This window comes from Microtus oregoni, unplaced genomic scaffold (assembly GCF_018167655.1).
Source record: "Microtus oregoni isolate MIOR12 unplaced genomic scaffold, Mior012 000009F_ref0000495, whole genome shotgun sequence".
Taxonomy (NCBI): domain Eukaryota; kingdom Metazoa; phylum Chordata; class Mammalia; order Rodentia; family Cricetidae; genus Microtus; species Microtus oregoni.
Window position 1 is genome coordinate 41,079,084 of NW_024543068.1, and position 13,084 is coordinate 41,092,167.

Here is a 13,084-nt window from a genome sequence, read left to right on the forward strand (position 1 = left end):
GTGCCACTGTCAGAATGTTCACATGTTACCCCAACTTCTCTGCATCTGATCTGTCCTTTCTTCATTCCCTCACTGCCCCAGTCAGGTTTCTAGGATCAAACTGTGCATCATGCAGCACAAAACAAAAAAGACACTCACTGCTCTTGCAGAGGACCCCAGCTCAGTTCCCAGAACTTGCATCAGGGAGCTCCCCACTGCCTGTAACTGCAGTTCCGGGGATCTGATGCCCTCTTCTGGTCTCTGTAGGTACTGCATGTATATGGTGCACATACACACAGGTAGATTCACACATAAAAATAAATGTAAATGTAAAAGTAAGTAAATAAATAATGAAAGCATACTATAGTCAATCAAGTGGAAAACGCTGGATCCAGTGTTATAAATATTATGAATTTATAAACAAGGTTATTTACAGGTACCTTGAAACAAGACTCTTTAAAGACTCTTCCTCTGAAAATACATATTAATTACAAAGATGAAAAAAGTAACTTTACAGTACCATCTGATGGAAAGCAATGAAAACCAAACCCCGACAAATATTAGCACACAATTACTTTTGAGAGTCCTCAAAGATACATAGTTTATGTCTAATCATGAATAAATAGCAGGCAAAGTCCCAGTGGCCGCCTTTCTCTAAAAACAATGGGCCAATACTCTTCAAAAGTGTCAAGGTTATAAAAGTCAAAGAGAGACAAAGGAAGAACCCCAGGCTGAAGATACGCATTGCTGTTTCTAGAACACTTGTTTGGGAAATGAAGACCATTACTATAAAGAACACTACTGAGAGAACCAACAACACGGATGTATCACATAAAGAGTTTTATGACTGTGCAGAAGGTGCCGGGGGACAGTGTGACATGTTAGCAACTTAGATCTCAAAACTGTTCAGGGGAATAATGCTTTCATACTATGTTTGCAACCTTTTTGTAAGCTTGTTTCAAAACAAACAAAAAATTACACTCAAACTCCTGATTGTAAGCAGGAGCCACTCATTCCGTGCGCGATCTTCATCCAATCATTTTACACTTTAGTTCCCATTGAGGTTCTTCCCCGTGTAAGATTCCATCATCTTCCTCTTACAGCTCCGACCCTGCCTGAAGTTTTCCAGTCTCCTGTAGTGACTTTTGGGGCCTTCGAAGCCCCAAAGCCGCAACCATAGATTCTGGCTGGTGACAAAAACAAAAATAGTCGTGGCCGGAACCTCGGGACAGCAAGACGGCTGCCATCCTTGATGTGACTTGGGCTCAAGGGCCCCCATCGCGCTCTCGGCAATGGAGTAGTCACGCCTGCCACAGCGTGCGCTCTCTGGCTCGGCGGGCGGCTGGCAGGCCTGGGCGCGGGAGGGGCCGGGCGCTCCCAATGGCCGCTCCCGCCGCGCTGTCAGCCCCGCCCGCCCGCTCGGCCCCGCAGTCGCCTGCGGCGAGCCGGTGCCGCTGTGCTGTCGCGGAGCCGGGAACGTGGCAGAGCCGGGACAGGTGTGAGCTCAGGGCATCCCTGCAGGCGAGCCGGGGGGCGCGGAGAGGCTGCTGGGGCCGGCGCCTGAGGGGCTGGGGCGGGGCGGCGGGAGCCGGGGGGCGCGGGACCCCGGGGGGCGCGGGGCGGAGGCTGAGGACCCGGCCGGGGTGGGTGCGAGCCGGGGTCCACGGGGTCCGGGCAGCAGCTACAGCCCGGACACCGGGGCTGACTGCGGCGTGGCCGGGTTCCCCCTCCGCACAACAGGTAGGCGGGGACGGCATCCGCGGGGCCGGGGACGCGGCAGGGGAAAAGTCGGGGAGCAGGGCAGGTCGCCTGCCCCACGGCCGGGGACCCGCCCTACAGCCTTGTGGGGCCCCCAGCAGCAAGGAGTGGACGTCGCCTTAGGTTGCCAGAAGTTTCCAGGTCTTCCGAGGAAGGAAGGAAAGCCTGGCGCTGAGGGCGTTTGCGTTTTCCCAGGAAACGTTTGTTTGTAGTTTTATTTATTTTCTTACTTTACCTCCCTACACGCCAGCAAGATACCATTTCAAGTGATTGTGAATCCTTAGGAACATCGTAAAGGTGCTTGTACTTGTTAACCATGACATGTAACTCTGGCAAGTTAATTCATTTCAACGGTCAGGTCAAATAAATCAGATGGCTTGCGGTCCTTCAGGTTGTGGGTGTTTTATATGCATGCTAGGCGCCCTTAAGGAACTTAAAGCCTAGAGATGGCAAGAAGTTTAAGGAAGTGAAAAGGGCCCTATACAGTTAGGGACCTTGCAAAACAATACTGAGATTCAGTTAAGGAACATTAGCGCAGGGCTTTAGAAGGATTGTCTGGTTTTATTTCCCAAACATCTTACGAACTGTGTTTGAGGATGAGGCTTGATTTACTATTTATTTCTTTTTCTATTTATTTGAGACATCATCTCAAACCTGGCGCTGGCTCCAGAATTAAAGCAATCTAACACATCAAGGCAGAGAGTGAGATTTTAGATGAGCACCCAAACAGAGATTTGCCTTGTTTTAGAACCTTTGACTTTTTCTTCCGTAACAAGCCAGGAGTAGTATCACACACCTGTAATTCTAGTGTTGAGAAGGTTGAGGCAGGGAATAGAGAGAGTTCCCAGCCAACCTGGGCGTATGCAGACCGATCCACTCCGGCTTAGGCTAAGTAGTGGAAACTCAGTTTCAAAAAATGAAATCAAGGGGGCAGTTTAATGTAATCCTAGGAGGCGGAGAGCACTGGTGGTTTGATTTGGTGTGCCCTGGAATGCAGTTCTTTTACATAGATAGCCGTAGGTTAGGAATGAACTCCCGACTTTAACCTTTGGTCCTGTTTATGGATCCTAGATTAGATCGCCTTTAGTTTTTCTTTGTTTTAGTGTTTGACTTTAGTAACAGGAAGATTCAGAATTCCAAAATAACTCTGGGGGGGGGGGGTGTAATATGCACATAAATGTGCAGGCACTTGCACCCATGAATATATGTTGAGGTCAGAAGACAGGTGCCCTGCTCTCTTCCCCTTTTTTGAAACAACGGCTGCTCCCTAACCAGGGAGATAAAGTGGTGGCCTGCCAGCTTCAGCAGGCTTCCTCTCTGCCCACTACAGTGATGAGTTAGAGGCTGCTGCCCTCATCCTCTTTTTAAGTGGGTTTAACCTCAGACCCTTGTTCTTGCTCAACCAGCTTTCTTACCTGCTCAGCCATCTCCCCAGAATCCCAAAGTACCTCTAAAATTTTTTAATTATTATCTAAAATTAACCTCATCAATTTAAACTAATGAATATACTGTCTATGGGGAAAATTAAGGTTCTTTGTCTCTGCCTGCGCATTTTCATCTTCTCTCCCTTCCCTCCTTGCAGCTTAATGCTCAAAAGGGCAGTTGCTAATGACCTTGATTAGCCTTTCTTATGACTAAAATAAGGAATTAACTTCTGGACGTTCTAAATTCAACTAGTCTAAATTCTTGATAACCTGTTTAATGACGTTTAGTCTTGTGTGATACATTACTATTCCCACAGATCATTGAGGAATTTGAGTGACTTTTCACTTAGACCGTAAAGAAAGCAAAAGAAAGCCAGAACTCCCTCGTGAGGCTCCTCTGAATTCTAGGTCCAGGCTGGTGTTAGGAGGGTGTGGCTTTCTCCTGTGGGTGCCTAGGTTATGAGTAATTCATTTCAGTGGCTTTGGTCTTTTGGGAGTGAAGAAAAGGGGGATACTTTTATGGTTTGTCAACTGGTTTTCAGTTTTAATTTAGATTGGGTCTGGTTTTTGTTTGTTTTTTAATTTAACCACCAATCAGTCTCTCTCTCTCTCTCTCTCTCTCTCTCTCTCTCTCTCTCTCTCCCAGTGTCAGGGCTTGAGCCTCAACCCTCGCTTTTTAATATAAAAGTCATGATGTCTATCATAAGTTAGTGTTGCTCCTGACTTTTCCTTTAAACATGGCTGATGACAATGTTGGATTACTAGATTGGTTAGAATATTGTTGAAGTGTAAATGTAGACCTGAAATCGAAGGTGGTTCTATAGGAAGAATCAAATGGGGTTGCTTCTTGGCCCTTTGGCTAAGATCAAGTGTAGAACAGAATGGACTGTTAGAACTCTGAATAAATACTCAGCAGATTGAGATTGGATGTGTCTCCAGAATTGGTTTTTTTGTTTGTTTGTTTAAAGCACCAGTACAGGTTCAAAATCTCTCAACTTAATTCCAAAATCCAAAAGGCTATGAAATGTTTTCTGTTAGTCTCATCTGTTAGCATGGTTTGAACTGATTAAGATGCTATCTGTAGTCATTATGTATCTCATTGTATGAGGAACATATATCTAGAAATAACAGTTTGATCTCAGAGAGCTTCCCACATCAATGTAGAGATTTGATGCAGTAGACTGTGTTTTTACTCTGTAAGATGGGTGGGCCATGACGGAAGCTGCCGGAAGGCAGAGAAACAAGGAGGTATTCCAAGGAGCTGTCATTGCAAAGCAAGGCGTCTCGCTGGACGTCTGGCAGGGAGTAAGAAGCTCTGTCTGCCAAGAAAACCCTCAGGAAGGTGCGGCTCCAAGAGGCCAGACTGTGCAGAGCTCTATTCTGGGTATTCTGAGCAAGTTGTGTTATAGATTACACTGTGGAACCGGGATGGAGAGCCCTGGAGCTGTGGAACCAGAAGGCTGGACCACGGTGTGCTCAAGGGCAAATCTGCGTGTTGACGAGAGTGAGAGCTGCAAACGGGGGAAGGGAAGAGTAGTCTTACATAAACCACATCTAGTAGGGGAACACGGAAGTTCTAGGTGACGGATTGTGCAAGCAGCAAGTACGAGGATAGACTTTGAAAAGTGAGTAAGAGTTCCTGTCCTGGCTTGTGAATTCTGCTGTGCTTTGGGGTTGGTGGCATCTCGTGTGCTTTTAAAGATGCCCTATTGACTAGTGTTCCGTTTCTTCCATCACTGCTAGCTGCCTGCCCAGGATTCGTCCCCCCTCGGGGGATTTGCCCTTTCACATTTACTGTAGTGCGCTATTCCACTCTAGCGAAAATTGAGGTAACTGGATTATTAATCATGTCAGAATGGAATGAATAGGCTTTGAGGGATTTATGTCAAACTTATGAGTTCTCAAACAATGAATTGCTGTTTAGACCTCTTTGTTTTTATACTTTGTGGTCCTGGAGTTTTGACTAGGTAGCAAGCGGCTGGACGTTGTGACTAAGAGGAGTGTTGGTGTTGGGGAGAGGCTGACAAGTTACACTTCCTTTACCTTAAAATGGGCCTTGGGGTTCTTGAATGTCCAGAGTGAGATCTCCCATCTGAAAATGAGACCGGAGAGTGTGGTATGTGATACAGAGATGGTTTTTAAGGAAATAGAAGGATATGGAAGCTGTACTAATACTTTAGGTACTTACAGACCTGCTGTCTGGGTTGAGAAGGATATGGAAGCTAATTGAAAAACCTAGCTCTTTAATGGAAAGCTCCAAAGTACTGGAGTCATGGTGGAGTGAAGAGAAGAGCAAGAACAGCAGGTTGTAACGTCTATTAGATGTGCCAGCACCTGTGTAATCGTTGCCATTAGCAACAGCAGTTAGCAGCAGTGTGGAGTGATAAAGGAACACAGACGTTGAAACTGGACATAGATGTCACTTTGTTGTATTTTAGCCTTGAGCAGGTTTTCTCCCTCTCTTCTGCCTTGAGAAGTTCTTTCTTTTCTTCCTTCCTTCCTTTCTTTGCTAGTGATCAAACCCAGGGTCTCATGCCTGCTATGTAACTGTTTTACCACGGAGGCATACCCAGCCTATAGACAGATTTCTTAATCCATTATCTTTGTCTATATTAATAATATTTAGACTCAGTGCCACAGGTCTGTAAATACTGACTGCTTTGGTGAGTTAAAGAGAGTGAGCTGGTTAGCTTTGTCAACTTGATGCAAACAAGACTCACCTCAAGTGAAGAATTGTCCTGATTACTGGTTGATGTAGGTGGGCACATGGACGGTGGGCAGTGCTATCCCCAGACCTGTGGGCCTAGGTTGTATAAGAAAGGTGACTGAGCAAGCCAGTATAGTGTCCCTCCAGGCTCTGCTCCAGGTCTCCCTTCCCTTGATGACAGCCAGCGATGGACGGGTGAAGCAAATAAACCTTCTTTTCTCCAAGTTGGTTTTGGTCACTGGTTCGTTGGTTGAAAATCAAGACAGATTTTCACTGTGTAGCCCTGGCCATCCTGGAACTCACTCTGTTGACCATACTGATTTAGAACTCACAGAAATTCTCCTGCCTCTGCCTCCTAAGTGCTGGGATTAAAGGTGTGTGCCACCACCACCCAGCATTGGCCAGTGTTTCATCACAGCAACAGAAAGTAAACTAGGGCAGAGGTTGGTGCCAGAGGGTGGGGTGCTGCTGTCAGGGACCTGGCCATATGGGCTGTATTGTGCAGGATTTTGGAAGTTTGGGTTGGAGAAGCCATTCAGTGCTCAGAATCAGTGAGCTGTCATGGGAATTTAGAAGAAGAGAATGCTGGGAGGAGTGCAGAGGCAGGGGCTGACTTGTGAAATTTCAGAGGGAAGTTGGAAAGTGTCTAAGACAATGAAGGCCATTTGTGTGATGTGTTTGAATTAAGAATCTATGGAAATAACACCTTTGATTTTCAGAGACAATAGATGCTAACTAACTCAGGCTGAAAAAGCAGCTGTGATCAACAGGAGACCAGTATTATTGAGGTGAAATTTTCTGGGGAGGGTTTCCTTAGGGTCAGAGCATAGAGGCTGTGGTTCAGAGCAGTTCAAGGCTGCATCTCCAACTGGCAGCTGAACCCAGTGACGTGTAAGTGTCTCCTGTGTAGTACTGGTTTGGGAGGCATGAAAGCACGGATTGGAGGGGATATGGAGAGAAGCTGAGGCTTGGCACCATGTAGCAGGTTAGAGTCCCTGAAGAGAGGCTAGGAGGCCATTGGTGAAGGTGCAGTCCCTGTTGCATGTTAGCGATGCCGGTGCCATGGGGTGAGCCCTGAGAATATCGGCAGGTGTGGAGTGGGGCTGGCCCGAGCCTGGGAGGCAGGTTGTGTGTGTTGCAGGTGGCAGAGCCGCAGAAGTGGAACTAAGGAAGAGAGACTGCTGGCTCTGGTCACTCTGCCCGTCCGGACAGAAGCCCTGAAGTGTACAGGGAAGTGTTCTGGGCTGGGGAAAGATTGAGCAATAGAAACCAACATAATAATGAGAAACAGAAACTGTATATCTGCCAGGCATCATGGCGCATGCGTTTAATCCCAGCACTCTCACGGCAGAGGAAGATGGATCTTTGTGAGTTCGAGGCCAGCCTGGTCTATATAGTGAGTTCAGAACAGCCAGGGTTATACAAAGAAACCTATCTTGGGAAAGAAAAACAAAATAAAACATACCTGCATATCTATTTTTTTTTTGAGGCTTTGCTAGCCAAAACTTTACATTCACTATGCCATTTAATCCTAACATTGAGATTTAACTAAGCACCACCAGTGAAAACTGAACTGAACCTAGGTCCCCCTGCACATACTAGACAAACACCCTACCACTGAGCTATGTGCCCTCTTTTTACTTTGAGGCAGTCTTGTGAATGCCAAGGCTAGCCTTGAACTCAAGTCTGGATAGGTTTTGGATTTGTGATCCTCCTACCCTAGTTTCTTCTCCATTGCTGTGGTAATATACTGAACAAAACCAGCTTAGGGAGGAAACCCAGGTTCACTTGACTCCATCCTCCCATCACAGCCCACCTTTAAGTGCTCCAGTATGGAACCTGCAGTCAGGAACTGAAGCCGAGACCACAGAGGAACGCTGCTTACTGGCTTGCTCGGCTATTATACAGCTAAGGCCGCCTGCCCTGGGAGAGCATTGCCTACAGTGGGTTGGGCTCACCTACATCAAGTAGCAGTCAGGGTAACTCTTTAGTTAGGCTCCCTACTCAGGTGAGTCCAGTTTCTGTCCACTTGACAAAACTAACAGCACAACTGACCACTTACCAACCTGACACAAACACTTCAGTATTCAGCCATAACCTTTCCTTTCTTGTTTGTCCCTAAGACTTCATGTTAATTTCACGTATGTGTATACACACACACACACACACACACACACACACATAGTCCAACTTTAAAAGTTCCAGTCTTTAAATTTTTCAATGCTTTAAAAGTCCAAGTTCTCTTTAAAAATCCAACATCTCTGCTGGAGACTTGTCTCTGAGGTTAAGAGCACTGACAGCTCTTCCAGAGGACCCGGGTTCAATTCCTAGCACCCACATGGCAGCTCACAGTTGTCCGTAACTCCAGTTTCAGGGCTTCTGACAGCCTCACACAGACATACATGCAGATAAAACACCAATGAAAATAAAAACAAATTACACATAAGAATCCGCCATCTCCGCTGCGTGTTAATCCTAGCACCTGGGGGTCAGAGGCAGACAACTCTCTCTCGGAAGCCTACATTGAGAGTGATTTCTCCTCTTCTTTTTCTTTTTTAAGGATTTACTTATGTGTATGAGTGTTTTGCTTGTGTGTGTGTGTATGTATGTATCAGCTGTATGTCTGGAATAGAAGACATCAGATTCCTTGGAACTCAAGGTCTGGATCACGTATGGCTGTGAGTACTGGGAACGGAACCCAGGTCCTTTGCGTGAACAACTGAGGCGTTAAGGACTCTTAGCAGCTGAGCCCTCTCTCCAGTCCTACCTGTGGTGCTTTGAATGAGAAATGTTCCCCCACAGTCTCCGGCATTTAAACACTTAGTCCTGGTGGTGTAGCCTTGCTAGAAGAAGTACAACACTGGCATGGGCTTTTGAGATTAAGTTTGTGCTACTTTGTCTTCGGGTTTCTATGGCTGTGAAGAGACACCATGACCATGACAGCTCTTATAAAGAAAAACATTGAATTCAGATGGCTGTTGACAGCTCAGAGGTTCAGTCCTTATCACAGCAAGACATGGCGGTGTGCAGGCAGACATGGTGCTGGAGAGGTAGCCGCTACACGTTGATATGCAAGCAATACATTGGGAATCCAAGGGAAGAAAGTCAAGTCCGTGCCCACCTTTGGCCCTCAGATCTTCCACCTCTGTAAGCACTTCTTAGAAACCTCTCAGAAGCTGACTGAGGCCTTAGGAGATGAGGCAGGAGGATCAGGAGTTCAAGGCAACCCCGTCTCAAAACAAACACAAATAAGAACTTGTGTGTCTGGGTGATAGCCCTTAGCCAGTTTGCACAGTGCTTATGATAAACTTCTGCCTTGTGGCTTTGAAGTTCTCTTTTATTGGCATTTTCATGCTTTTCCTCATTGAGGCCCAGTTACCCAGTACCTCCAGATATGCACAGTCTACCTGAAAGCCCCTCATTTTTCTCCACCACCTAATGAACGCCTCGCGTGCCTTGGGAGATCCTCTTCTGTGACCTGCTGTTTTACAAAGCCCTGGTCACCAGTGGGGATCAGAGGTTAGAAGGCTTGACTTCTGGCTGTGCTATAGGTGATTACTGTTGATTTGGGGGTTTGCTTCAGTTTGAAATGCATAGATTTGTAAAAATGGTTTATATAGAGTTAATGTATGTTCAGATTTACTTTTAACAAAGCCAGAGAAACTGAAGACGGAAGCTGGGCTGAAGCTGGGCTGTGTCCTTTGAGTAGAGAGAATAAAAGGAACGTGTTTGAAATGTAATCCAAGTGTCGTACAAGACTTGGGGTAGTTGACTCCTGTACTGGGTCCATTCCCTGATAGGTGACTTACATTTTCTGAATGACTCTTCCCATTCTCTGCGGGAAACACTGGCAGACCACCCCAGTACCTTATCTAGTGTCTGATGGTCTCCTGGTTGTCATTATCTTCTTTCCTTCAAAATAGTTTTAAGAAACCAAAAACAGCTAAAGATATTATGTGTGTATTTAGGAAAGCTACTGAATTTTCCACTTCCGTTTTCTCATTTGTAAGGGAAGGCAATGAACATGACTACTCCGAGGACTAGGAACTGACTTGGTGCTTAAGAGCACACGCTGTTCTTACAAAGGACCCGCGTTCAGTTCTCAGCTCCCATGAAACTTAAAGTAGATTAAACAAGGGGTGGGAGACATGGGGTGGGGATTAAAAGTGCGCTCTGCTCTTGCAGAGGACCCTACTTTGGTTCCCAGCACCCACTCAGACTGCTACAGCCACCCATAACCCCGGCTCTGGGGGTCCAACGTCTCTGACCTCCAGAGGCATTCATGTGTACACATAGACAAATAATAATAATAAATTTCTGGAAAAAATAGCAACCTCATCAACATTTTTGAGGTTTATTCAATAAAATAAATGTTACACTCTTAAAAGTATTACATAGCCATCTTAGAAAGTGATCAGATTATACATTAGCAGCTGTTATAATTGCTACTGGTGTTAGAGCTGGAACAGCAGTTTTATAAAGTCATTTTTTTCAAGCAAACTAACTGTTCTTTGAAAAATAGATCCCAACTAGGTGCTGAATGGCTCTCATCCAAACTGCTCAAGAGGAGAAAGTAGGGGGATTGCAAGTTTAAGGTTACCTTGACTAGCATATAGCAAGACTTCATCTAAAGGAAGCGTATGTCTAAAGGTATTGCTATAAGTGTTCACTGTCAGTGGGTAAATCAGCCCATAGTCTCAACAGGAATATGAGTGGACAAGGAAATTAGGAGAGGGAAGTTCTTCGGTGTGTGTAGGGTGTGGCTGTATTCCAGTTTGAAGGAGGCAGCGCTGACTCTGCAGCCATCTTCCTAAAGCAAGACTAGGTCAGAGCCTCTGTCTGCAAAGTGTTTTTGCTTCTCACCTTGGAGCGCAGGTGTGGTCGAAGATGGATGGAAAGGTGAGGTTGCCAGAAGGAATGGGTGGCTGCTGCTTTTAAGCGTGGTTTGTATGAGGGCTGCATGGGAGGCATTAGTGGGAACTTTGTGCCCTGCTTTGGGGCTCGAATTCAGCTTTTTTGCTGAATTATTTATTATCACATTGTATTAGCTATTTTGCTTCTTGGTAGATCATTTTACACCACAATATTGCTGCTGTCTAAGGAAGAAAAAGGTCTTTGCAGCAGCACTGCCGGTCTCCACATGAAAGGGTAATTTGATTCTTAAGATTGTCATTTGCCCTGGTGATTGCAGGATCATTTCTCTGTGCGCTAAGGTTATTTTTCCCTCTAGAGTCTCAGATATTGAGGACAAAAGTTCTGTGTGCTTATTAGTAGGTTTCTTCTAAGAAAAGTATTACTGGCATCTCTAAATTCTATTCCCTAATTGTGACTATTTTTTAGCCAGTTCATTTTGGTAATTTTTCTCCCTTGTGTGGAAAAGCATGGGGGACATGTGTACCCGCCTGTGACGGCCGGAAGGTGACCTGCCTTATTCACTGAGGCACGGTCCCATTTCTCCCAAATGTGGGGGTGACAGGCAGGTCGCCACGCCTACCTAGCGTGTACAAGGATGGGTTCTAGGCTCCTGGTCATCACACTTGTGTGGCAGATTCACTAGCCACTGAGCCATTTCACCAGCCCCATTCTGGTAATTTATGAAAGGGAAAGCTTTTCAAACAAGAAGCTAGGATTCATGTTATTTCTGTAAAAATCTTAGCAACATTGTTCAGATTGTTCTTTTGGTTGGTTTGTTTGGAAACAGAATTTCAGATCGCCCAGGGTGGCTTCAACTTAACTGTGTGTCTAAGGATAGATAATCCTTAGCTACTGCCTCTACTTCCCAAGTTGTGGGGTTACTAGTCACACCACCATGCCTGGATGTTTGTATTGTTCTTTGCCCCTTAAAAGTGACGCTTCTGAAAATAAGCTGAGTTGGGTTTTGTTTTGAGTGACTCTGGGTGCCATGTCATGGACAGTATGAGGCATGTGGGCAGAACTGATTGGGAAGATGGCTAAAACACAGATGTGAGAAGAGATACAGCTGGACAGAGGTGGTTTTCTTCATCAAAGGTGTATCCTGAACTCTAGACAGGTCCATAGCAGCTGATGTAAGTAAAATAAAGTGTGAGTCTTTTCATAGGCCTTTCTGATAGCTAGGAGTCACAATCATCTGATGGTGTAAGTGTGCTATACTAGGAAGTACACAGAAAGAAATAAAATGAATTAAAAGCCTTCCTACATCTCACACCTCCTTTTCTAATATATCTTACTGGCTCTCCTGTTTCAGTATTTAGGTTAGCTTAGGGAAACATGAGGCATGCATTTTTAATCTTTTAATTACCTATAGCAGTCTATACTTTTGTGAAATATTTAAGTCATTTTTTGATGCATTAGAGAACTCATATGTTTATGTGTACGTTCCTGTACATACGTGTGCTTAATGTTCTTGATAGCTGCTTCTCCTGTGAGCTGCTGTGATTTTGTTTCCTAAAAGGGGTCTTGCTGTGTTTCTAGGCAGGCATCTGGCTTAAAGGATGCTACTCGCTCAGTTGCTTCAACAGCTGTGCTGGAGGTTTCCTCATCACCTAGTTGTATTTGTTGAGAAGTTGTATTTGTTTGGTTTTTGTTTTGTTTCATTTTTTGAGACAAGGTTTCTCTGTGTAGCAGCCCTGGCTGTCCTGGAACTCCCTCTGTAGAACAGGCTGGCCTTGAACTCTGCCCCCGAGTTCTGGGATTAATTTTAGTGTGTGTGTGTGTGTGTGTGTGTGTGTGTGTGTGTGTAGAAGTCCGAGGACAGCTTGCAGGAGTCAGTTTTCTCTTCCTACTATGTGGGTCCTGGGAACTGAACTTAAGCTGTCAGGCTTGGTAGCATGCCTTTACTTGCTGAGCCATGTCTCTGGCCCGCAAATGCTATATTATTTATTAATTTTGTAGGCAACTTTTTAAAAATGCTTAAATAATCTTTCTGCATTTTATTGTGATCTTTTTTAAAAGTACAAAAAATATAGACTAGTAAAATGGCCCCTCTCCTGTCCACTACTTATTTGTTAACATTTTGCCGTATTTTATGGTTGACTTGATCATTTAAAAATACATTACTGCGGCATACTTAAGCACGAACTTCCTTAAAAATAAAACCATCCCATGCTGATATTACCTGTTAAGATTAGTGTGAATTTCTGTGCTGTGTGCAGTCTAGAAAGACCGAGATGCTGGTGAATGTGTCTTGTTATCAAGGCCCCACTGGGTCTGGGTCACACAGATGTGACCCGAGCTT

General features: G+C 45.2%; 1 protein-coding gene across 8 annotated transcripts in view; it reads left to right on the top strand.

Moving 5' to 3' along the window:
- Nucleotides 1-1,361: 1,361 nt before the first annotated feature.
- Heatr5a (HEAT repeat containing 5A) overlaps nucleotides 1,362-13,084 on the top strand; it is a 101,471-nt gene continuing 89,748 nt past the window's right edge. For 7 of the 8 annotated variants that reach the window (XM_041658339.1, XM_041658342.1, XM_041658343.1 and 4 more), the window contains exon 1: nucleotides 1,362-1,475. The gene's annotated coding sequence lies outside the window, so the exon portion shown is untranslated. The remainder of the gene's footprint in view (nucleotides 1,476-13,084) is intronic. The other variant, XM_041658340.1, reaches the window with a different exon arrangement.